Source organism: Phyllostomus hastatus, unplaced genomic scaffold, assembly GCF_019186645.2.
Source record: "Phyllostomus hastatus isolate PE091 unplaced genomic scaffold, TTU_PhHast_1.1 phas_scaffold_28, whole genome shotgun sequence".
NCBI lineage: Eukaryota > Metazoa > Chordata > Mammalia > Chiroptera > Phyllostomidae > Phyllostomus > Phyllostomus hastatus.
The window spans coordinates 7,935,003-7,961,374 of NW_025334022.1; the positions used below are offsets into that span (position 1 = coordinate 7,935,003).

A 26,372-nucleotide genomic window follows, 5' to 3' on the forward strand; every position below is an offset into this window, starting at 1 on the left:
AAGCAAACAACTAGTATTAGAATAAAATCACAGGAATGGAGATCACATGGAGGGTAATCAGCAGGGAAGGGAATGGGGGGAGAATGGGGAAAAGGGTACAGGGAATAAGTAGCATAATTGGTAAGTACAAAATAGGCAGGGGGAGGTTAAGAATAGTATAAGAAATGTAGAAGCCAAGGAACTTACATGTACAACTCATGAACATGAATTAAGTGGGGGTGGGGAATGCAGGTGGGCGGGGGGATGCAGGGCAGAGGAGAATAAAGGGAGGAAAAGTGGGACAACTATAACAGCATAATCAATGAAATATATTTAAAAAATAAATAAAAATAAATAAATTTTAAAAAGTCACCCAAAATGGGGAGACACAGAAAGAACCTGTGATTGAAAGGAGTGGCAGATTCCACACTAAAAGAGCTAAATGAAACATAGGAAAGCAAACTACCAGACACATAATTAAAACAATGGACATAAGGATGCTCAAGGAACTCACAGGCAACTACAAGATTCTGTGTGAGAACTACAATATGAAAAATGAAATAGAAACTATAAACAAGAAACAGGTAGAAATGAAGAATACGATTTCCGGGGGGGACACACACACAATAGAAGCAATTACAAGCAGGCTGGATGAAGCACAGGACTGAATTAGTGAGCTGGAAGACAAAGTAGAAAGAAATACCCAGTAGAGAAACTCCAAGAAAAAGACTAAAAATAGCTTAAGAGAACTGCAAGACAACATGAAATGCAACATTTGAATCATAGGAATACCAGAAGGAGAAAAAAGGAGCAAGGGATAGAAGCCCTGTTAGAAAAAAATAATGACAGAAAACTTTCCAAATCTGAAGAGAAGAAAAACCCACAATTTTAGGAAGCACAGAAGGTCCCAATCAAGATGAACCTAAAGAAGCCTACTCTAAGACACAAAGAGAGAATTTTAAAGGCAGAAAGGGAGAAACAAGAAGTAACATAGAAGGGAGCTCCAATAAGGCTAGTAGCTAATGTCTCAACAGAAACATTACAAGCCAGAAGGGAATGGCAATAAACACTCCAAGTAATGGAAAGAAAGGCCTGCAACCAACAGTCCTCTGGGTGAAATGAAAAAATTTCCAGAAAAATATACTTTTTCAAAACTGAATCAAGAAGAAACAGAAAGCCTGAACAGACTGATAACAGCTGGTTAAATCAAAGTAGTAAACAAAAAATTCCTGGCACAGAAAAGCCCTGGACCAGATGGATTCACAGAATTTACAAAATATTTAAGGAAGAGCTAGCCCATATCCCTCTCAGAATATTACAAAACAGTCCAAGAAGAGAGAAGACTCCCAAACTCTTTCTATGAAGCCAGCATCATGGTAATCCCAAAACCAGATAAAGACACAAGAGAAAGAAAACTACAGGCCAATATTGCTGATGAACATAGACGCTAAAATCCTCAACAAAATATTTGAAAACCAAATCCAGCAATACATTAAAAACATCACACACCATGCTCAAGTGGGATTCACTTGGGGATATAAGAATGGTACAATATTTGCAAATCAATAAATGTAATAAATAACAAACAAAAGGGAAGAAAAAATCACATGATCATATCAATAGATGCAGAAAAAGCATTTGATAAGGGAGAACACCCATTTATAGTAAAAATACTCAGCAAAGTGGGAGTAGAGGGAGGATAACTCAACACATTAAAGGTCATATATGAAAAACCTATAGCCAACATCATACTCAATATGCAAAAATTAAAAGCTTTCCCACTAAGATCAAGAACAAGACAAGGATGTCCGCTTCCACTACTTCTCTTCAATATAGTACTGGAAGTCCTAGCTACAGTGATCAGACAAGAAAAGGAAATAAAAGGCATTCAAATTGGAAAGGAGGAAGTATAACTGTCACTGTTTACAGATGATATGGTAGGGTACATAGAAAACCCTATGTTTCCACAAAAAAACTCCTCTGCCAAATAAGTGAATCTCACAAAACTGCAGGATATAAAGTCAATATTCAGAAATCAAAGGCATTTTTATACACCAACAATGAAATATCAGAACCAGAAATCAGGGGGAAAATTCCATTTGCTATAAGAATAAGGAAAATAAAGTACCTAGGAATAAACCTTACCATAGAGGTAAAAGACCTGTACTCAGAAAACTACAGAACACTGAAGAAAGAAATTAAGGAAGATACAAATAAATGGAAGCATATACTGTGTTCATGGATTGGAAGAATTAGCATCATCAAAATGTCCATACTACCCAAAGCAATTTATAGATTCAATGCAATGCCTATTAAAAGGCCAGTGACATATTTCACTGATATAGAACAAACATTTCAAAAATTTATATGGAACCATAAATGATCCCAAATAGCTGCAGCAATTTTGAGAAAGAAGAACAAAGTAGGAAGGATCACAATATCTAGTATCAAACTGTATTAAAAGACCACTGTAATCAAAACAGCCTGGTACTGGTATAAGAACAGACACATGTACTAATGGAACAGAATAGATAGCCCAGAAATATACCAATATCTCTATGGTCAATTAATATTCAACAAAGTGGGCAGAGCATAAAATGGAGTAAAAATAGCCTCTTCAACAAATGGTGTTGGGTCTGATCTGGACGACTACATGCAAAAAAAATGAAACTTGACCACCAACTTACACCATATGTAAAAAAAAAAAAAAATCAAGGTGGATAAAAAAGTTCAATATAAGTTGCAACACCATAAAAGTCATAGAGGAGAACATAGGCAGGAAAATCTCAGATATCCACGCAGGAATATTTTCACCAATATATCACCTAGAGCAGGGGTGTCAACCTCATTTACACCAGGGCCACTTTGGCCTCAATTATAGCCTCTTGGTTGACTTCAAAGGGCTGAAATAATTTTAGGACTATACAAATGTAACTACTCCTTAACTTTTAAGGAGTTAAAATTACATTCAGCCCTCTGAAGGTAATGGCAAGTTTGATGTGGCCCCTGGTGAAAATGAGTTTGACACCCCTGCCCTAGAGCAAGGGACATAAAAGAAAAAATACACAAATAGGACCTCATCAAAATAAATACTTTCTTCATGGCTAAAGAAAACTTCAGTAAAATGAGAAAGGAACCAACCATATAGGAAAGTAGAGTTGCAAATATGGTTGGAAACCCTCGCACAAGGGTTTGATCTCCAAAATATATAAATAACTCACTTCTCCACTCCAGGACTACAAACTCAATTTAAAAATGGCCAAAGGACCTGAACAGACACTTCTCCACAGAGGACATGCAGAGGCCCCAGAGACATAGAAAAAGATGCTCAGCATCACTAGCCATCAGAGAAATGCAAATTATAACCACAATGAGATACCACTTCACACTGGTCAGAATGGCCATCATAAATAAATCAACAAATGACAAGTGCTGGGGAAGTTGTAGAGAAAAGGGAACCCTGGTGCACTGTTGGTGGAATGTAGTCTGATGCAGCCACTGTGGAAAACAGTATGGAATTTCCTCAGAAAACTAAGAATGGAACTGCTTTTTGACCTGGTGAGTCCATTGCTGGGATTACACCCTAAGAATCCTGAAACACCAATTCAAAAGAACCTATGTACCCCAATGTTCACAGCAGCACAATTTACAATAGCCAAATACTAGAAGCAGCCTAACTGACAATCAGTAAACAACTGGACAAAAAAAGAAAAACATCGTACATTTACACAATGGAATACATGAAATACTACACAACAGAAAGAAGGAAGGAGCTCCTGCCCTTCACAGTAGCATGGATGGAATTGGAGAGCATTATGCTAAGTGAAATAAGCCACGTGGTGAAAGACAAACACCATATGATCTCAGTTATAAGTGGCACTTAATCAACAAAACAAACAAGAGTGCAAAATATAAACAGAGACATTGAAATAAAGAACAAACTGGCAGTAACCTGGGGGGAGCACGGAGAGGGTTAATGGGGGGAAATAGGGGAAAGGTCATCAAGGAACATGTATAAAGGCAAATGGGCAAAGGCAAAGGGGGTAGGTTCAAGGGTGGGAGGTGGGGATGGGTGGGGCGTGGGTGGGGTGTAGTGGGGGAAATGGAGACAACTGTATTTAAATAACAACAAACGAGATATTTTTAATAAAACAGTGTTGACTGGTGTGGCTCAGTGGATTGTGCACTGTCCTGTGAACCAAAAGGTCACCAGTTCAATTCCCAGTCGGGGCACATGCCTAAGTTGCAGGTTAGGTCCCCTGTTGGAATTGTGGTGGAGTCAGCCACACATTGATGTTTCTCTCTTTCTCCTTCCCTTTCCCTGTGTTTTAAAATAAATAAATAGAAAGTTTTTAAAATAGTATAATCATTAAAAAAAAAAAGCTTCTCTCCAGTTAGTGCTCAGCTAGTCATTCAGGATGATTTCTCTACAGTTTAGTTCTGATTCCAGATTGGTCCAGGGAGGAGGTTAGTGTAGCTTCCACTTACTCCTCCATCATATTGGATCCCTCAGTAATCTTCATTTTAAAGATTTTATTTACTTATTTTTAGAGAGAGGGGAAGGGAGGGAGGAAGAGAGGGGGAGAAATATCCATGGAAGAGAGGAACATCAATCAGTCCCCTCTCATACACTCCAACTGGGCACTGAACCCACAACCCAGGCTTGTGCCCTGACTGGGAATCAAATGGGTGATTTTTTGCTTTGTGGGATAATGCCCAACCTACTAAGCCACAATAATCATGTCATGATAATCTTCATTTTAGTGTGCATCAGAGCAAAAGAAGTCACCCAACCAAAAAGTACCCAACCTCTTGGTCAATCTATCTCTTCTCTCACATACACTTCTGAGCTGAAATATACATACTTGTTGTCATAAGTTTCCCATTAATTAAAATCAACACACATAAATATTCTAAGCTATACTTACCTAAGGAACAATATAAAATATCTTATTGACTGAAAGTGTTAATCCTATTTCTCATTTTGATTTTTTTAATCCTCACCAGAGGACTTTTTTTCATTGTTTTTTTTTCTTTAGAGAGAGAAGGAGAGAGAGAAACATCAATATGAGAGAGAAAAAATCAATTGGTTGCCACCCATACATACCCCAACCAGGGGTTGAACCCACAACCTAGGTATGTGCCCTGACAGGGAATTGAACCTGCAACCCTTTGGTTATGGGATGATGCTCTAACCAATTGAGCCACACCAGCCAGAGCTATCCTTTTGTTTTTGAACTTTTGTTCATCATCTCACTATCATTGGTAACACTCAACAGAGATTGAGAATGTGACTCTGCCATTGATTTCATAATCTGTCAGAGATACCCACATAGCCTTCTCACAGGATACTTAAATACTGAGCACAATTAAACCTTCTGCAAACATACAATAGATGTTATCCCTAAAAGCTGTTTCTAAATCAAAACTTCTAAGTATACTGAACTATTTTGTAGAAAGCTATAGGAAACTGGGCTGTAAAATTCAAGAATATTTTTGTAAAACAGTCACTCTCAGTTGATTTGGTAAGTTCAAATGTTTGTATAACCACTTTTTAAATAAGACATGCAGTATTTTTATTCTACAATGCTTAAAAATTGTTGCCTAGTATTCTGTCACTTGTAACATCTATTAGCATTCACCTACAAGATAAGTAAAACAATTAAAATGTACATATATCATAGAATCTCAGATTAGAAGAGACTTGGGAGATGATAGATTCCAACTTCCACTCAAGGCAGGAACACTGCCTTTGAGAGCTCCACAGCTCAGTTCAATGTGTCTATAAGTGAACTTGTTATTCTTCCCTCCCTGAAAAAACAAAAAACAAAAAAACACCTGCTCCTCTTCCAGTTTTCCTTATCTGGTGAATATCACCATCCAAGCCTAGTAAAGACCAGTCTTCTCATTTGCATGTTTATCATCTCGACCACTGGTGGCTTCCAGAACATTCTGCATTATTTGATTTACATAAGTGTCTTCAGCTAACTCTCCCTGCTCTTTAAGGGTATCAACTATTTCATATTTTTATTCAAAGTATGGTGGTTTGCACACACTAGGTATTCAATAATTGTTCAAAAAAATCCCTTAAAGTCAGAAAAGGACCTAGCATTTATAGAGCACTTCCTGTATTCTAAGTCCTATAGTAAACACTTTACACACATTATTTCATTAAATTCTATGAAGAAGCCTGTGAGAAAGATACTACTGCAATACTCATGTTATATTTAGGAATTTGGTGCTCAGCATTGTTAAGTAAATCAATCAAGAACATATATACTCAGACCACTGTCACAATGCCTGTACTCTTCCCAACACCTCTATTTCAATCACTTCACCTCCTTCACTAAAGTTTATCTTAACTATTTACAAGAGGGTTTCTTAACAGCATATTTCCACTTCTAGTTTTTGTCTCTATCCCTCTGAGTTTCTCTGAATTTGCCTCATATTCTGAGTCCCTTCCAGAATTATATCCCTCTTTTCTGGGCCTATCTCCATCTCATACTGCATTTCTATTACTGTCATTTCCAGAACTGTATGTCTTCATCCCTCAATGTCTGTGTTGAAAGCTACCTGAGAGGATCGAATATGGCCTCCCACCAAAATGACAATTGGTCAGGAGCACTGCTAAAATATATGTCTATGTGCTGAAAGCTATATAAAACAATTAGAGTACCTAATTGTCTTCTAAGTATTCTAAGTCTTAAGATGGTGTTGTATAAATTCTTCTGTACTATGGGAAAGCTCTTTAAATTTTCCTAGAATCATAAAAATTTCTCCCAGTGTAACACTTGAACATCACTATAAAATTAAGCTTGGGAAAGTATGATATGGGTCAAGATTGCCTTAGATAAAATCAAAATAGGGTATTTAGGGATTTCTGCATCTTCTAGAACTGTTTGGATAATGTTGTGTCTATGTCATATGAGCATTTTCATGAGGAGGGTTGTTGATAGCATTAAAAATGTTCTCAAAAGAATCCTTCACATATAAAAAGGTCAAAGATAAGTGCTCTAAAATAACCTACCATAACTGATTTCAGCTCTATAACAAATAATGCATAGTGATTACAGTGTTGTTTATGATAAGTAACTTTTCTATATGGTTCTGTTTTATCATCATGTGAGGGGGAACCCCCAAAATTGAAATTTATTTATAAAAGATTGTGTATTTATTCTTACATGTTTAAACTTTAGTCACCTTTAATTACTCTCATTTGATGCAATACACCTATCGAGACTTTTTCACTGCTCAAAACATTTCTGAATGCATTGATTTTGATGGCCTTTAGTGTTTCTGCCATTTTCTGTTTCACCTTTTCCACATCAACTAACTGTTTCCCTTTGAGGACTTTTTTTATCCAGGAAAACAAAAGTCACTTGGGGCAAGATCAGGTGAATAGGGAGTGGGGGCATGGGCGTCATGCCATTTTTGGTCAACACTCAGCATGGTATGGGCAGATGCACTCATAAATCACCCATCATGAAATGGGCAAACACGTTGAAAGAGTCTTCAAAAAATTCACTGAAGGTGAACGCAGCCTCTCAGAACAACACCAGCTGATACACTGATACAGATGGGTTCCTAGAACACCTACCTAATGGGGAAAGCCTGTACTACAAGGGACCCACCCTCCAGAAGATAATTTATGTTTTGGGGGTCCCCACTTGTAAAGCAATTGCTTTAAATAATTTGGGGGAACTGAATATTTTTTAAATTTCTTCAAACATCTGTTCAACTCATCTCTTACTTATAAGGCCACCTTATAAATGTATTGTTCTAATGACTCCTAATATTTCAATATCCTTTCAACTATTTCCCATTTTTCCTACTGCCCTGATTATCTAAGCATCTTTCCCCTTAAAAATTATTGGGAACTTATTATGTGCCAGATACTAAATAATTGCCTTTACATACATTTATATGCATTATCTCATTTAATTTTCATAACAACCCTCTAAAATGTAGGTACATATTTATTTAAGAAGGTAACTTGTCCAGGGTCACATTTGTTTGCAAGAAGCAGAGCTAAGATTGAAACCCAGAATACAACTGAGAGGTGAAATAAACTTATATACTCATATATGTATGGCCAATTGACTTTTGTCAAGGGTTCCAAGACCATTCAATGGTGGAAAAATAATCTTTTCAACAAATGGACAGGGTCAACTGGATATCCAAAGCAAATGGATAAATTTAGAGCCCTACCTCACACCATACATCACAGTTAATTCAAAGTGGATCAATGATCTAAATATAAGTGCAGAAACTATAAACCTCTTGGAAGGAAATACAGGTGTAAATCTTTGAGAACTTAGGTTAGACAATGGTTTCTTAGATGACACCAACTGTACAAATAACTAAAGGAAAAAATAGATAAATCAGACTTAATCAAAACTGAAAATTTCTATGCTGCAAATTATACCATCAAGAAAGTGAAAATACAACTCAAAGAATGAAAAAAAATATTTGTAGATCATATATGTGATACAGTCTAGTATCTAGAAATATATATAATTGTTACAATTCAACAATAAAAAGAAAAAAAACTAAAATATGGGGAAGGATTTGAATAGATATTTCTCAAAAGAAGATATGTAAGTCACCAACAAATATATGAAAAGATACTCAACATGATTAGCCATTAGGAAAACACAAATCAAAACCACATTGAGATAGCACTTCAAACCCACTAGATTAGCTATAATTTTTAAAATATAGCAAATGTCAACCAGGATATGGAGATATTGGAACCCTTATATGTTGCTGGTGGGAATGTAGAATGATGCAGCTGCTTTGGAAAATATTGTGGCAGTTCCTCAATAGGCTAAAGGTAATCAAATGTTTGAGAAAAAGTGAAGACATGCTTACTCAAAAACTTGTACACTTTAACATCACTTTCCTTTCTTCTAGACACCTCTTAAGCTTTTCTTTCTTTTTTTCCCTCTTATTACCATCCTACCTATATTAATCTTAGCTTATTTGTTGTTGATAGTGCAGTGGTGGATCTTTTTCTCCAACTTGGTTCCTACATTTTATTACATATCTACTTTTTTTCCTCTTCCTTCTCTCTCTCACTTCATTTTTTGAATTTGTGTTTAAACCTAATACTATAAGATTCCCTTCTCTTACTCCATTCTGCCTTCTTCATTCCCTTTTTTATTTACAATGTAAATTTTACTTTCTTTGCATTGCTCCAATTTCCTAACCTTATTAGTGCTCTTTCTCCCTCTACCTTCTCAAAATCATTTTTCTATCAGTTAGTCATCTCATATCCACTTCTCATTTCTTATAGTAGTGTTAATACCTTCACACCCTTACTAATACTGATTCATTTGCTGTTGATAGTGGGATTGTGGGTGGGAGTTACTTTTGTGGGTGTGAATTTGTTTCCTGGGCTTTAGTGGTTTTCTTCTGGCAATATCAGCACAACAGCATACAAGAAGTGGTGGGTGTGGTGACACTCAGTCAGCCGGCTGGAGGGGGGGACACACCAAAAAATGACCCAACAACAAACAAAACCAAATTACATCCAGAGAGCCAGCATAAATGGCATAAAGGGCATCCCAAGAGCATCAAGTTCAGGTGATAAAGGAAACTGAACTACTGAATCCCACAGGTCTCCCACTATAGATGTTCACAACACAAAGACATGGAGTGAAAGCAGATCAAATTAAGAAGCACAAACATGAAGAGCCTCCCCTAAAATGGGGAGACAAAGAAACAACCTCCAATTGAAATGAATAGAGGAATCCCCAGAAAGAGAGCTAAATGAAATAAAGGCAAGCAATCTATCATACTTTGAGTTCAAAGCAATAGTTATAAGGAAGGTCAATGAGCTCAGTGAGAATTACAAAGAACCACATCAAAACTATAAGGAACTAACTGTGAACCACATCAGCATGAAAAAGGACATAGAAACTATCAATAAGAGACAGGAGGAAATGAAAAAATATTTCTGAATTTAAGAACACACTAGAAGGAATTAAAAGCAGGATGGATAAAGCAGAGGACCAAATCAGCAAGCTGGAGGATAATATAGAAAAAAAAATTCCCAGAAAGAGCAAGGAAAGGAAACAAGTCTCAAAGTGAACGTGGAGGAGATAAGGGAGCTATAGGACAACATGAAACATAATAATATCCATATAATAGGGATAACAGAAGGAGAAGAAGGGAAACAAGGAATAGAAAACCTGTTTGAAAAAGAAATGAGAGAAAACGTCTCTAACTTGATGAGAGAAAAAATCAAGCATGTCCAGGAAGCATAGAGGATCCCAATCAAGAGGGACCCAAAGAGGCCTACTCCAAGACACATCATAATTAAAATGGCAAAATACAAAGACAAAGACAGAATCTTAAAGGAAGCAAGAGAGAAACAGGAGGTAGCATAAGGGACCTGTGATAAGGCTAGCAGCAAATTTCTCAACAAAATCACTACAAGTCAGAAGGGAACGGCAAGAAATATTTCAAGCAATGAAAAGCAAAAGCCTGCAACCAACACTATTCTACCAAGCAAGACTCTCATTTAAAATGGAAGATGAAATAAGGAGTTTCAAGACAAAAGAAGGCTAAAAAAATATATATACTTCCACTAAACCAGCATTGGAAGACACGCTAAAAGGACTATTTATTTTTCTTAAAGTTCTTTGTTTTTCTTTTGTGGGCAATGTTAGTCTTCTGGATCTTGCCACTCTTTCCAATTTGTTTTCCCTTCTTTCATTTCTACCTGAAACTGCCTGAAGCCCAAAGTTTGTGAAATTCAGACTCTTCCTTGTTGTCCCTTACTGCCTGCACTGAGATGGTGGTGGCTAAGCCTAGAGTTAAAAGGACTGTTTTAAGAAGATGAAGGAAAAAGAGTGAGAGAGAGAGAAACACAGGTACAAAGAGGAAAATGGTAATGTACCTATCATGAATAACCTTAAATATAAATGGATTGTATGCTCCAATCAAAAGACATAGGGGAACTGAATGGAAAAATAAACATGATGTGCACATATGGTGCCTAAAAGAAAAACTCCTCAGCACAAAACACCTTCCCTGGCTGGTATGGCTCAGTGGATTGAGTGCCAACCTGTGAACCAAAGGGTCACTGGTTTGATTCCCAGACCACATGCCTGGGTTACAGGCCAGGTAACCAGTAGGAGCACACAAGAGGCAACAACATGTTGATGTTCCTCTCCCTCTCTCCCTACCTTCCACTCTCTAAAAAATAAATAAATAAATATTTTTTATAGAAGAGAATTAACTAGGATATTGTGGCACTGAATGATGTAGCAGGTCAAATGGACATAATATATATACCCAGAACTTTTCACCCCAAAGAAGCAAACACAATTCTTTTCAAATGCCATGGAACATTTGCAAACATAAATCACATGGCAGGACACAAAAAAAGCCTCAACACATTCAGGAAAATTGAAATCATGTCAAGAATTTTCTGGGATCACAATGGATTGAAACTGGAAACCAACCTAAAGGAAAAAACTCAGAAAGAGTCAAATGCATAAAGACTGAATAACATGTTATTAAACAATGAATGGATTAACAACACAATCAATGAAGAAATCGAAGAGACAACTGTATCTGAATAACAATAAAAATAATAATAACAATATAAATAAATAAATTAGTTTCTGGAAACAAATAAAAATGAACACACAGCAGCGGAAAACCAATGGGACACCACAAAGGCAGTCCTGAGAGGGAATTTCATAGCAATACAGGTCTACCTAAAAAATATAGAAACATTTCAAATAAACAACCTAGCCCTACATCTACAAGAACTGGAGGAACAAAAACAAACAAACCCCAGAGTGAGTACAAGGAAGGGTATAATCAAGATCAAGGTAGAATTAAATGACATAGGGACTAAAAGAACAATTCAAAGGATCAATAGAAACAGGAGCTGGTTCTTTGAAAAGATAAACAAAATTGACAAGTCTTTAACCAGAATGATCAGGAGTAAAAGAGAGAGGACCCTAATAAATAAAATCAGGAACAAAAGAGGATAAATTACAACCAATCCCACAGAAATACAAAGGTTTTTAAGAAATTACTATGAACAAGTATATGCCAAGAAATTTGAAACCCTGGGTGAAATGGACAAATTTCTAGAAAAATATAATATTCTAAAACTGAATGAAAAAGAAACAGAAACCCTGAACAGACAGATAACAGCTAGTGAAATTGAAGCAGTAAACAAAAAATTCCCAGCACATAAAAGCCCTAGACTGCATGGTTTCGCAGAAGAATTTTACAAAACACTTAAGCAAGAGCTAACTCCAATCCTTCTCAAACAATTCCAAAAAATCCAAGAAGAGGGAAGTCTCCCAAATTCTTTTTATGATGCCAGGATTACCCTAAACCCAAAACCAGATAAAGACATAACAAAGAAAGAAAACTACAAGCCAGCATCGCTGATGAACATACACGCTAAAATCCTCAACAAAATATTGGCAAACCACATCCAGCAATACACTAAAAGATCATACACCATGATTCAGTGTGATTCATCCCACAGTCGCAGGGATGGTACCATATTCTCAAATCAATAAATGAAATATATTACATACATAAAAGGAAAGACAAAAATCACTTAATCATATCAATAGATGGGAAGAAAGCATTTGATAAAGTAGAGCACCCATTTATGCTAAAAAAACACTCAGTAAAGTGGGAGTAGAGAGACATTAATATAATAAAGGTCATATATGAGAAACCTACAGCCAGCATGCATGATACTCAATGGGTAAAAACTAAAAGCTTTCTCCCTAAGACCAGGAACAACACAAGGGTGTTCCCTGTTACCACTTCTATTCAACATAGTTTTGGAAGTTCTAGCCCTAGCAATCAGACAAGAAAAGAAATAAAAGGCATCCAAATTGAAAGGAGGAAGTAAAACTGTCATTGTTTGCAGATGATGTGATAGTGTACATAGAAAACCCTATAGATTCCACCAAAAGTTATTGAACATAATAAGTGAATTTGGCAAAACAGCAGGACACAATGTCAATATTAAAAAATCAAAGGTATTTTTGTACACCAACAACAAAATATCCAAAACCAAAGTTAGGAAAAATCACATTTACTATATCAACAAGAAACATAATGTACCTAGGAATAAATCTAACCAAGGACATAGAAGAGTTGGACTCAGAAAACTACAGAATACTGAAGAGAGAAATAAGAAAGACACAAATAAATGGAAGCATATACTGTGTTCATAAATTGGAATAACTAACATCATTAAAATATTCATACTACCCAAAGCAATTTATAGATTCAGTGCAATCCCTATTAAAATACCAATGACATATTTCACAGATATAGAACAAATATTTCAAAAAATTATATGGGACTATAAAAGATTGCAATTAGCCTCAGCAATTTTGAGAAAGAAGAACAGAGTAGGAAGGATCACAATACCTGGTATCAAACTAGATTACAAGGGCACTGTAATCAGAAGTCAAGTATTGGTATAAGAACAGACACAAAGATCAGTGGGACAGAACAGAGAGCCCAGAAATAAACCTATGTCTCTGGGTCACTTAATATTCAACAAAGGGGAAAGGAGCATAAATTGGAGTGAATATAGCCCCTTCAATAAATGATGTTGGGAGATCTGGAAAGGTACATGCAAAAAAATGAAACTCAACCACCAACTTATTCCATACACAAAAATAAATTCAAGATGGATAAAAGACTTAAATATAAGTTGTGACCCCATAGAAGTGCTAGAGGAGAACATATGCAGGAAAATTTCAGATGTCCCATGCATCAATATTTTCACCAATATGTCCCCTAGGGCAAGGGATATAAAGGAAAGAATAAACAAATGGGACTACATCTAATCAAAAACCTTCTGCATGGTTAATGAAAACATCAGCAAAAGGAAAAGGGAACCAACCATATGAGAAAACATATTTGCCAATGTGGAAAAATATCTCCAAAATACATAAAGAACTCCCACAACTGCACTCCAGGAAGATAAATAATCCAAAGAAGAAACGGGCAAAGGATCTAAACAGATACTTTTTCGAGGAGCACATGCAGAGGGCCCAGAACCATAGGAAGGGTTGTTCAACATTACTAGCCATCAGAGAGATGCAAATTAAAACCACAATGAGATACCACTTCACACTGGTCAGAATGACCATCATCAACAAACAACAAGTGCTGGTGAGGTTGTGGAGTAAAGGGAACCCTAGGACACTGTTGGTGGGAATGCAGACTATTGCAGCCACTGTGGAAAACAGTATGGAATTTCCCCAAAAAACTAAAAATGAAACCGCCTTTTTACCTGGCAATTCCACTGCTGGGATTGTATCCTAAGAATCCTGAAACAGCAATTTTAAAAAACCTATGCACCCCAATGTTCATAGAAGCATATTTACAATAGCCAAGTACTGGAAACAGCTTAAGTACCCATCAGTAAATGTGTGAATTAAAAAACTTGGTACATTTTCACAATGGAATAATATGCAGCAAAAAGAAAGAAGGAGCTCCTACCCTTTGTGACAGCATGGATGGAACTGGAGAGCATTATGCTAGGTGAAATAGCCAGGTGGTGAAAGACAAACACCATATCATCTCACCTATAAGTGGAACTTAATCAACAAATAAGCAAGCAATCAAAATAGAGCCAGAGACATGAAAATAAAGAACAAGTTGATAGTGACCAGAGAGGATATGGGTGGAGGATAATAGGGGAAAGAAGGCCTTCGAAGGTCAAGTCAAAGAACATACATAAAGGACTCATGGACTAGGACATTGTGGAAAGACTGAATGTGGCAGAGGGAGTGTGGGCAGGGCGGGGGAAAGCAATGAGTAAACATGGGACAACTGTAATTTAATGACAATAATTTTTTTTAATATGTATGCAATGGTCATAGCAGCATTATTCATAATAGCCAAATGATGGAAACAACACAAATGTCCATCAACTGATGAATATAAACAAATGTGGTATATCCATATAATGAAATATTATTCACAAAGTTCCTTTCACTTAGAATAATGCTCTCAAAGTTCATCTCAAAGGCAGATGAATGATCCCTGACCAGTGTGGCTCAGTTGGTTGAGCGTCGTTCTACAAGGCGAAATGTCACCAGTTTGAGTCTCAGTCAGGACACATGCCTGGTTTATGGGTTTGGTCCCCAGATGAGGTTCTTAGAAGAGGCAACTGATCAATGTGTTCTCTCTGGCATTGATGTTTCTCTCTCTCTCCCTCCATTTCTCTCCTGAAAAGAAAGAAGAAAAAAGAAAGAGAGAGAGATTCTCTCCTGAAAAGAAAGAAGAAAGAGAGAGAGAGAGAGAGAGAGAGAGAGAGAGAGAGAGAGAGAGAGAGAGAACTAATACATTCTATAACATTATTCTAAATGAAAGGATCCAGTTGCAAAGGCTTCAAATTGTATGATTCCATTTATATGAGATATCCATAACAGGAAAACTCATAAGAACAGCAAATAGATTAAGTGGTTGCCAAGGGCTAAGGTATTAAGGGGATAAAGAGTTATTGCTAATTGCTATAGGGTTTCTTTGGGAATGATGAAAATGTTCAGAATTTAGATAGTTGTGATGCTTGTATAACTTTCTGAATATACTAACAACAAGTGAATTGTATATTATAAAATGGTGAATACTATGACAGTGAATTATATCTCAGTTTTAAAAAGTTTCAAACCCAGGTCTGACCCCATAATGTAAACTGTTAACTACTACACTATACTGCCAATTATGTAGCATTTCTAAACTCTATTGGATTGCTTACTCCTGTCAATCATCTTTCTAGCTATGTGATTCCCTGTCTAGGTTTTCAATATTCTGGAATATCTTTAATGACCAATGGGTGTGAGGAAATTCTCAGCTCCTAATTTTATTCATTTAAAAAATATAAAACTCCTAAAATAGTTGGTGCCTATACCACAAAATACTTTTAGGGAGTACAGGGGTTGGGATGGTGTAACAAAAATAAAACAATGGCAGAGTGTTGCAATTTCCAAGTTTGTGAATCATTAATCTATGCAGAATTAGAGTGTTTTCTAAGAATAAAGGCAGGATGTGAACCTGATAGGATGCAACCCAATGACAGGTAATCATAAAGCATTTTCCAGAAAACACAATGGTTTGTCATAAAAATGCACTGATGAAATGGCTGGGAGAGCAGTCCAATTGCCAGGTTAAGAAACAAATGTCCACATCCACATACACTGATTTGTTTCCTTCCATATCATTTAGTTACTTTCATGTTGTGAAATAAGTATGTCTATGTATTTGCCCTTGCTCTATTATAAAATTGTTTATTCATGGCTGATCTTCATCCCTCACCTCTTTCAGGCTGAGACTCAAAAAAGTTGATGAGAATAAACTAAAAGAAGGTACAATACTGTGCGAGTAGGTAGAAATAGAAAAGAGGAGTTTAAAAGTAAATGATTAAGATAAAAATAATACATTCTACATTATAAAGTGAAAAGACTGATTTCAGTATCACCATTCAAGTGCACCATTCAGTTATTTCTGTTCAGAGAGAACTCATTATCTGTACTTGGCAGAGTTCCATTATTTCAAATGCTATTTTAACATAATTAAGTGCCCAATTATTTCAAAAGTTTATATTCTATCTAGTTTTCATCTTTTAGATCTACAGAACATGGCTCTGGGTTCTCACTACCTCCCTGAAGAGCCACATTCTCCCTTTCTTCAGAGAAAAGCCATGAGTATGAAACCAAGCCTGACCTCTGAGCTGTATGTACAATGAGAACTGAGCTGAGTTGTAGGATTTGCTTTAAAAAGTTAATATAAAATAGAGATAAGCAATTCCAGCCAAGATGGAGGCATATGTAGATTTGCTTTGCTTCCTCGCATAATCAAAAGAAGAACAACAACCAATTTAAAAAACAAAAACAACCAGAACTGCCAGAAAATCAAACAGTATAGAAGACCAACAACCAAGGAGTTAAAGAAGAAAAATTCATCCAGACTGGTAGGAGGGGTGGATACAGGAAGCCGGGGTGGATATAAGAAGCCAGGGTGGAGAGAATGTGCAGCAAGGTGTCAAACCAGGCTGGGCAAGGCAGTGGCTGGCACACCAGGTGGTCCCATATTCACGTGCGGATAAGCCAGGAGGAACAACTGGAGAGTGAGACAGACAACACAACGCAGGGGTCCAGTGTGGGAAACTAAAGACTCAAAAACCTCTGACTATAAAAACCTGTGGGGGTTGAGTGGCAGGAGAAATTCCTAGCCTCACAGGAGAGTTCATTGGAGAGACCCACGGGGTCCTAGAATATATACAAGCCCACTGACCAGAGAATCAGCAACAGATGGACCCAATTTGCTTGTGGGTAGTGGGAGAAGTGACTGAAAGTTGGCTGAGATCTAAGTAAGCCGCATTGTTCCCTCTCACACCCCTCCCCCACATAGAGTGTCACAATGCAGCAACATGGTTTGCCCCATCTTGGCAAATACCTAAGGCTCTGCCCTTTACAACATAACAGGTGTGTCAAGACAAAAAAAAAATATGGCCCAAATGAAAGAACAGATCAAAACTCCAGAAAAACAACTAAGCAATGTGAAATAGCCATCCTATCAGATGCAGAGGTCAAAACACTGGTAATCAGGATGCTCACAGAAATGATTGAGTTTTGTCACAAAATAGAGGAAGAAGTGAAGTCTGTGCAAAGTGAAATAAAGAAAAATACACAGGGAACCAACAGTGAAAGGAAGGAAACTGGGAATCCTCATATCAAGGATTTGGAACAGAAGGAAGAAATAAACTTTCAACTCAAACAGAATGAAAAAACAAGAAATCCAAAAAATGAGGAGAGGCTGAGGAACCTGCAGGACAACTTTACACTTCCCACCATCCGAATCATAGGGTTGACAGAAGGAGAAGAGAAAAACAAAGAAATTCAAAATTTATTTGAAAAACAATGAAAGTGAACTTCCCTAATCTGGCAAAGGAAATAGACTTCCAGGAAGTCCAGGAAGCTCAGAGAGTCCCAAAGAAGTTGGATCCAAGGAGGACACACCAAGACACATCATAATTAAATTACCCAAGAGTAAAGATGAGAGAATCTTAAAAGCAGCAAGAAGAAAAGCAAGAGTTACCTACAAAGGAATCCCCATAAGACTATCAGCTGATTTCTCAAAAGAAACCTTCAAGGCAAGAAATATTCAAAGTCATGAAAAGCAGAACCTACATCCAAGATTACTCTATCAAGCAAAGCTATTGTTTAGAATGGAAAGGCAGATAAAGTGCTTCCCAAAAAGGTCAAGTTAAAGGACTTCATCATCACCAAGCCCTTATTATATGAAATGCTAAAGGGACTTACCTAAGAAAAAGAAGATCAAAACTAAAAACATGAAAATGACAACAAACTCACAACCATCAACAACTGAACCTAAAAAAACAAAAACAAATCAACAAACTAAGCAAACAACTAGAACAGGAACAGAATCTCAGAAATGGAAATCACATGGAGGGTTATCAGCAAGGAGGCAGAGAGGGGAGAGTGGGGGAAAAGGTATAGAGAATAAGAAGCATAATTCATAGGTACAAAACAGACAGGGGTGGAGTTAAGAATAGTATAGGAAATGGAGACATCAAGGAACTTATATGTATGACCCATGGACATGAGCTAAGGTAGGGAACTAATGGTGGGAGTTGGGTGGAGGGGGATAAAGGGAAGGAAAAAATGGGACAACTGTAATAGCATAGTCAATAAAGTATACTTAAAAATAAATAAAAATTAATATAAAATAAATATTATTCAGGATATTAGCATTAGTGTCCTAAGAGCTCTTCCTTAAAATGCCAGAAACTGTCTCCTTGCTTGAGAAATAAGCAAATAAGTCCTGACTTAATCTGATTTTTCCTTAACTGTAAAATGTCATTCAAGTTGGACTAAAATCACCAGATGATCTCTTTAAGATGCTTTCCAGGGCCAACATCCTATTACTATAGAGCTCTTGCTATCTGTTATCACATAGAAAAGACATCTTGGATTATTAAAAACTGTCCCCTGAAAACATAACTCTCATTTATTAGTGTGGCTACAAGGGCTACCAAGCAACAGGCTTCATTGTTAAAGGAACTGGAAAAAACCAAAATGCATTAATTTTCCTTGGCTAATCCAAGATGATGAAGGACAGTGCCTAGTTTTGCGTGTTGTAAGTCAAGAAAGATATAATGGGCATTCCCAAGGGAAACTAAAGGGTCAAGGGGAGTCACATAGGTGTATAAATGAGTGAGAACATCTTTTGGAATTGAAAAAGAAGACAACAAAATCCTAGAATACTATTCATAGGAAAAGAAAAACTTGTGCCTGGCTGGTGTGCCTGGGTGGATTGGGTGCTGGCCTGCAAACCAGGGGGTCACTGGTTTGGTTCCTGGTCAGGGCACATGCTGGGGTTATGGACCTGGTCCCCAGTGGGGGGTGCTCCAGGGGAAGCCACACATGTTTTTCTCCTTTTCTTTCTCCCTCCCTTCCCCTCTAAGTATAAATAAATTAATTAATTTTAAAAAAACTTGTTGGAGCTCAAAAAGGATAATTTGGGAACATAAAAGGCAACCAATGCATAGACTTCTCACCCTAAAAGGATAAAGACAGAAAATAGAAACTCCCAAATAAGAGACTAGGTGGTCAGTAAGCATAATTAATAGTAACCGTCATCTTAAGTTTGTGTACTATTTTATACTTTTCAAGTGGTTCCAAAGCCAATATCTCATTTGATCCTCATAATAAAACTTGGTCATAGTGCTGGCTCTAAACTTAATAAGCTGAGTGATCCTAGGTAAGACATGTAAACTATTTAGGCAACAGCCTCTTCATCTGTGAAATGAAAACTACCTGCCTTACCCATATCAGAAGCTCTTGTGAGGATCAGATGGAATACAATAATTAATTTGCTTTACAAATATAGTCTCATCATGCATTCACAGATGACAGATGCAAAGCAAGTTATTAAGAAAAGCAGCAAATGTTTGAAAATTTGTCCCAAACACGTGGTTGATATAATAGAGGACAATCACACTCCCCCACAGTTTTTCTGGAGGATTATGAGTGTTACCAGGGTACTCATTATATTCATATGTCTCCCTTGTTAGACATGAGTTCCCCAAGGGAGGTACTGTCTCTCTTCTTTACTCTTAAGCTTTTATCATGCATAGGGAGAGCTCAGAACTACAGGTTGAGTACCAACTGACAGAGAGCATCAGAGTCACTTCCTGTCTAATAGGTTATTAAAACCCACTTAATATTTTATAGTATGTAGACTTAATGATATTTTCTTTACAATAATTAGCTCCTAAATACAACCATTGGGTATTTTGTACAATACAGTCATCATAAACATTAAAATGAATATCACAATAGCAGAACTAAAAGCCCTAAATATGCTATAATTGTAAAAAATATAATCTAAGTTACTAAGAAATGGATTTGCCAGGGTAACACATGATAATTGCCAGGAATTCTAAATATAATTCATAACACCTTTATCTTAATGCAGATTGCACTGGCAATTGCAAGGTTAGGGAACAAATGGAGAACAAACAATTTATTTACTGCTACCAGTACAGCTTTTTATCCATCCTAGGACTGTTTTTTCCAATCTCTGTTACCCAAGGAAATATTTGTAAATGTCTAAATGTTCAGTGGCACACCTGAATGGGCAGGCGCCTCTGCTTCCACAGAATAAAATTGTCATTATATATATATGTAGGGCATGCTGTTGAATGTTAGACTAAAAGGACCCCAATTTCAGGTCAGAAACAAGGGATAGAGAACAGAAGCCTATTTGAAATCAAGCTTCTACTCCCCTGGGAACCACATGGATCTTAGCAACACTGAACAAAGCGCTATAGACAAAGTGATAGAGGATTCTGGACCATAAACCATTTACTTCTGGGATATATGCATTCGGATACTTGACTGTCCTGCATGAGCACTGTCTACCATACCCAAACATTATGTTCCTAACCCAGCAAATTGTAAATACTGGTATTTTTTGTTACAGGAGGATTTTAGATTATACGTTTGTTATCAGATCATTTGGTCTCTGTAAGAGTAAAATTCAGAGACTGAAGACACTGTTCTTTTCATCAGTTAAAGGAGCCTGACCTGCAGGAAAGAGGCTGAGAAAAAGCCCAAGGTCAGGCAGTCAGAGCTCTGCAGTGAGACAAGAACCCAAGGAGGACAAGCCTTACAAAGGACATTTTGCTAACCCACTTATGTTAAACCAACACCCTAGTGTGCATTCAGGTGAACCGCACATGGAGAAGGGAGTGGTAGGATGTTGGCACATTACTCAAAATCCCTCCATCACCCATACTTTAACCAAATGGTAGTTTTAGAAGCCTATAGGATTTCTAAGGAAAATGAAAAAAGCTGGGAGATTGACTTTTGAAAAGATGTCTGCCTATGGCCATGGAGAAGGAGAAGATGAAAAAAGACAAATGTCAGAAACAGCCACAAACCTCCAATGCACATGGAAGACTCTTAGCAGACTTTTACTTCATGACAAATGGAGAGATAAATATTTCCAAGGATCTATTTATCCTTGGAAAAGAGGGAATATAAAAAGGGGACTAGTAGCCTGCACAGAGGGATAATTGGATTTAAATTTCTTTTCTCAACACCACTTATCTGGTATTTTTACTTTTTAGCATGATCCAATAAAATGGTTGAGAAACACTCTTCTAGTCTTTTCTCTATCCTGCTCAGAGATGAACATATTTTTTTTTGAGAGAGCTAAAATACAGACATTAGTGCAACACCACCTTGGTACCAAAATTTCACTCATCAAAAAATGAACAACTGTGAACTCTCCTGAACTATCATATACCCAGTATCAACATGTTACATGTCATATTTTCATGCAAGACTCTAAGTTAAGACACCCAGCTTAAGTTAGGAGTTGCTTTGCAAACACACTGCTTCATGTTCCTCTTTGCACAGAAGTCAAAAACTTAATGCTAAATGGAAATGCAGTACTCCCTGGGTGCCTCCACAAGCACCCAAATCCCATGGCCTAACAGCTAGGGAGTTTCCAAAATCCATAAAGACTGAGTGACAGGCACACATAAGGCCAAGCAGGTACCTCTGAAAATAGCATTTAAGACACATTCGGTGACTCAGCCCTGTCTTTACCTTCTTTTTTAGGGCATTTCATCCATATTGGGAAAGAGAGAGCCTAGTGCTAAGGAAAACAGTGAAAAGAAGACATTCTCACCTCTTCACCAACCCAATGAGGTTTGATGAGTGATAAAGACATACTCCTCCTATAGTTTCCTTCTCAACTGTCATGGAGTCAGCAGATTTTTATGGGAGGAGGGATGAGGGAATGGATAGGCTCACTATCCAGAGCCATTTTGGCACTGCTTTAGGATCTGCAAGCTGGAGCAGGTTGCCCTGTACTTAAAGAGGAGGGATTAACTAAACCAACTTCATCTAAATCAGTTTGCACAGTTCAGATGATACCTTTGTGAAGCAATCAAATCACTCTGATTTGTGGCAGTACTTCCCAGGGGGTGGCCATGCAAGGCACAACATGCTAGATGAGAAGTCTAGTAGTCAGAAAAACAAACAAGAGAGAAACAATCGCCCCTTCATGTCCCTAGCCTCTACACCTGCCCTCACAGCCCCAACCTGTCCTAATCCTGGATCTGCAAGTAAGGAGATAGGCTTCAAACAAGCAGGAGGCCAAAATACTAGGCCAAGGCTAGGGCCTCAGCCCAGTCAGCAGAGGTATCTGTACATTGTAGGCACTTAGTAAATAACTATTATTGACTCACTGCTGCTAGATGCTAATCATGCTTATATAAATAGCCATGCCTAAAATTATTTATACCACTTTTTAGTAGAATTTAACTAACTGCCTCCTTAAAGGCTAAAAATGGGTGAGGTTATGTTTTCAAATGAGCCTGATTCAGATTGTTAGGTTGGAGTATATTAGATATGATTTAAGCTTTGACTTAAAATAATCATTGCTACTCTGTATGTCTAGTTTTATGTATGTTTCATGTAGTTGTATGTGCATTAGGCACGAAACACAGACTTGGAACCTAAGTACTGTGAAAGATTTGGCTCCAGGGGGGCTAATAATGGAAAGTTAAGGTTTCCAGAAACTAAGGTTTCTACTTAACACCCAATCTATTATACCGATAAAAAGGTAAATGAAGCACTTTCTTTAAAAAAATATAATTCTGAGAACTTATAGAACCCTTTCATCATCAAAAGACCAAGACTCACAATACTTAGTACACAGTATTATGCCTTTTACACAAGTGTATTAACTATGAAAGAAAAGTCATAAGAATGTCCTAAGACCATAAAGCCAATGCAACATCAAATTTAGGATGAACTCTCTGATCATCTTGGCCCTTGACCTGTATTTCAATCACATAAATCAAGCTGTGGGAACAGTCAGGAAAAACTAATTCACATCATATATCTGTATTAAGTTAATTGATTGGCCAGAAATACATAACAATAGCACATTGTTTCCCCCTCAGGGCATGATGAGTGGAGAGGGTTGGGGGTATGTGAAGGTTAGGGGTAGAGCAGGAAGTAGGGGAGGAACTCTCTTCAGTATTTCCCTTCTATTGGAGCATGGCCAGATAACTGATTACAGTACTGGGAGGGCAGAGACAGGGTTTAAAGGCAGCCCTTATGGCCCAACCTGAGAGTCAAAGGAATCAGCTCTCACACAGCACTTGTCTGTTTACATAGTCTCCAATATATTTTTTATTAGAGCTCCTCAGAGACATACAACCCATCACTCACTACCTACCCCACACTCAGAAATCCCGAAAAAGGCATACTGGCTGAAAAGCAAGAGGCTGTATGGCTGGGAAGCTGGGAATACACAGGTTGATGGAGGAAAGGTATGAGGTATAAGTGGGTTCTGGTGGGAGATCTGGGTGGGCAGGCAGGTGGGTGATAATGTAGGAAGAAAGTGAATGAGGGTGAAGGCAGGTGGGGAGTATGGAAGAGACAGTGAAGAACCCAACGAACCCAGGATTCAAATTTCCTACTCTGAGAAACACCTCCAAGAAATAATGTGCTGCATACAAAGTGCTAAGTAACCTAGATCTTATCATCATCAAAGATATTTCTATAAATCTATTCCACCACTACTTATTTAATTCTTACGAACCTGAAATGGAAAACCTCCACCTCTCCGCAATTCAGTCGCAGTCTATCCAGTGGACAGAAGTTTCCCCTCATCCTCCACTAAGCTGGTTTCAGAGCTAGGCCAGAAATTAAGGAATCGCCCAGACATTCAAGCATCACTCCCCTTGCAGAAAAAGATGGAGTTTCGCCGGGCCTCCCCGCCGGCCGGGCGTCCTCAGCAACCCTGGCTGCCACAGCAGACACAACCGAGCAGACAGCAGGTCAAGGGGCGTTGCCCCGGCCCAGAAGGCTATGGGCCGACTGAGCGTGGGAAGGCACACCTGGCATAGGAGTGGCTAGACTGGCAGCGCCCAGCCCTGCCGGGCTGCGCGGGAGGCCTCGTGTCCTCCCTGCACGCACCTCAGAGTGCAAACTCCGTCCCAAGAGGGCAGCAGAGACGAGCGCCCGGGCCCCAAAAGCTCAACCGCGTGCCAAGGCCAGACCCGGGCCCCTGCCGCCACCTCGAGCCTGGCCGGGGCCCGTCACCCTGCCCCATTGGAACCCAGAAGCCCTATGCCCGCGCCAGGCTCCTGCGACACCTGAGAGGCCGCTGGAGCTGGGGTCCAGGGGAATGTGGGTGGGGGCCGAGAGATCCCAGGGTCCGTGGCGAAGGGGCACGTTTTACCCAGTGCATTCCCGGGTGCCAGCCGTCTTCTGAGCGCCCCCAGAGCGCAGGGCGCTCGCCTGCTTCTACTGCGACCTGGTTCCGGCTCCGGCTCCGACTCCTGCGCGAGCTCCAGGGCCGCAGCACCTACCGCTGCCCCTCTAGGCCGCCGCCCGCCCTCGCCTCAGCCGCCGCCGCGCAGCATCCGGGATCCTCCCGCCTGTGCGCCCTGCCACGGACTGCAAGGCAGCAGCGACGCTACTGCGCCTGGGTCTCTGTAGCCAAACTTAAGAGTTTTCGCCCCCGCAGCCCAAGCGTAACACCACAACACTAAGACAGCACCACACTGTCATTTCCGCCGCCGCAGAGGAAAAAAAAAAATAAAAAGACAGTCCCTTAGAAAAGGGAGGTGAGATAGAGGCAAATAGGGCTGGAGCTGAGGCTCCGATGAAGCAAGGGGAAGCTCCACAGTAGCACGAGCACTCGGCCACCTTCCTGGCCTCACCTTCCGCCGCCTCCGCCACTCACAGCTCCCCAGCCCCTCCTCTGGAGTCGAGTTTACTCGTTTTCTCCCTGGACAGTAGTGACCGGAGAAACCTGAGCGAGCAAAGGCAGAGAGTGGGTGGGGTTCGGGTTACTACTGTACCTACCAGCTGACTCCAGCAGCCTTTTCTCCAGTGTCCTGTCATCTTGAAGGAAGACACACGAAAGGGGACGGGCAGGCGTGCGCGCGCTGGCCTTCTACTCTGTGTGTGTGTGTGTGTGTGTGTGTGTGTGTGTGTGTGTGTGTGTGAGAGAGAGAGAGAGAGAGAGAGGAAGAGGGGAGGGGGGAGGGGAGGGCAGGGGAGGGGAGGGGAGGGCAGGGGGGAGGGGAGAGACCGGGCGAAGAAAATGCACAATGCAGATTATGGCCAAACTCTTCTCCCACCCGCCACCCCTCTGGACACATAAACCCCAAGTTAGAACAACGAAAAGGTCCTTGTAACTGGCAATGAGATAAGAGCCCAGATCCACAGCACAGGTCCTCTGATGAAGCTACTCTATGCAAAGTTAAATACAGAGTGAAACAAAAATAGTGGAGGAGACAGAAAAAGGCAGACAATGGAAGGAAACCCAACCCCTCTTTCCTTTTACAAAGGGTGAGTGGCTGTGTTTTATTGGCTTTAGTCAAAAGTTGTGGGATGGATTAAGCCACCAAAATTTAAAAAACAACAGCAACTACAAAAACAATGTAAAGTTTCATTTTCACATTCAGATCTTTGATGGGCAAAACTAGAGGGTCCTTACTCAGAGGACAATAGAACAGATGCCAATTGTCCAGTTATTCAATGTCCTTAATAAGCTAATTGGTTCATCTGGAACCTAGAAGCCTTCACTGGTCTGAAAACAGCCTCGTGGCTGACCTGTCATTGGCTCAGAGGGCACGCCCCACTCACAAGGAGGATTCCAGAGGTAAGAGGAGGTGCGAAGTAGATTCTGTTCCAAACATGGAGTAAAATGGGAGATGAAGGGGAAAGAAGCTAAAAACATGGGATGAACCCCCCCCCACCCCACATACACATAGGCTTCTCATTACTGTGCATGCAAACAATCCAGAAAAATTAAGGTAGCTC

General features: G+C 39.0%; 1 protein-coding gene across 8 annotated transcripts in view; it reads right to left on the reverse strand.

The window, feature by feature from the left end:
* Positions 1-25,540, reverse strand: part of MID2 (midline 2) — a 167,001-nt gene extending 141,461 nt beyond the window's left edge. For 2 of the 8 annotated variants that reach the window (XM_045817645.1, XM_045817648.1), the window contains exon 1: positions 24,139-24,338. The gene's annotated coding sequence lies outside the window, so the exon portion shown is untranslated. Of the gene's footprint in view, positions 1-24,138; positions 24,339-24,780; positions 25,072-25,264; positions 25,349-25,409 lie in introns of those variants that run through there. The other 6 variants (XM_045817646.1, XM_045817647.1, XM_045817653.1 and 3 more) reach the window with 6 other exon arrangements.
* Between the last annotated feature and the right edge of the window lie 832 nt (positions 25,541-26,372).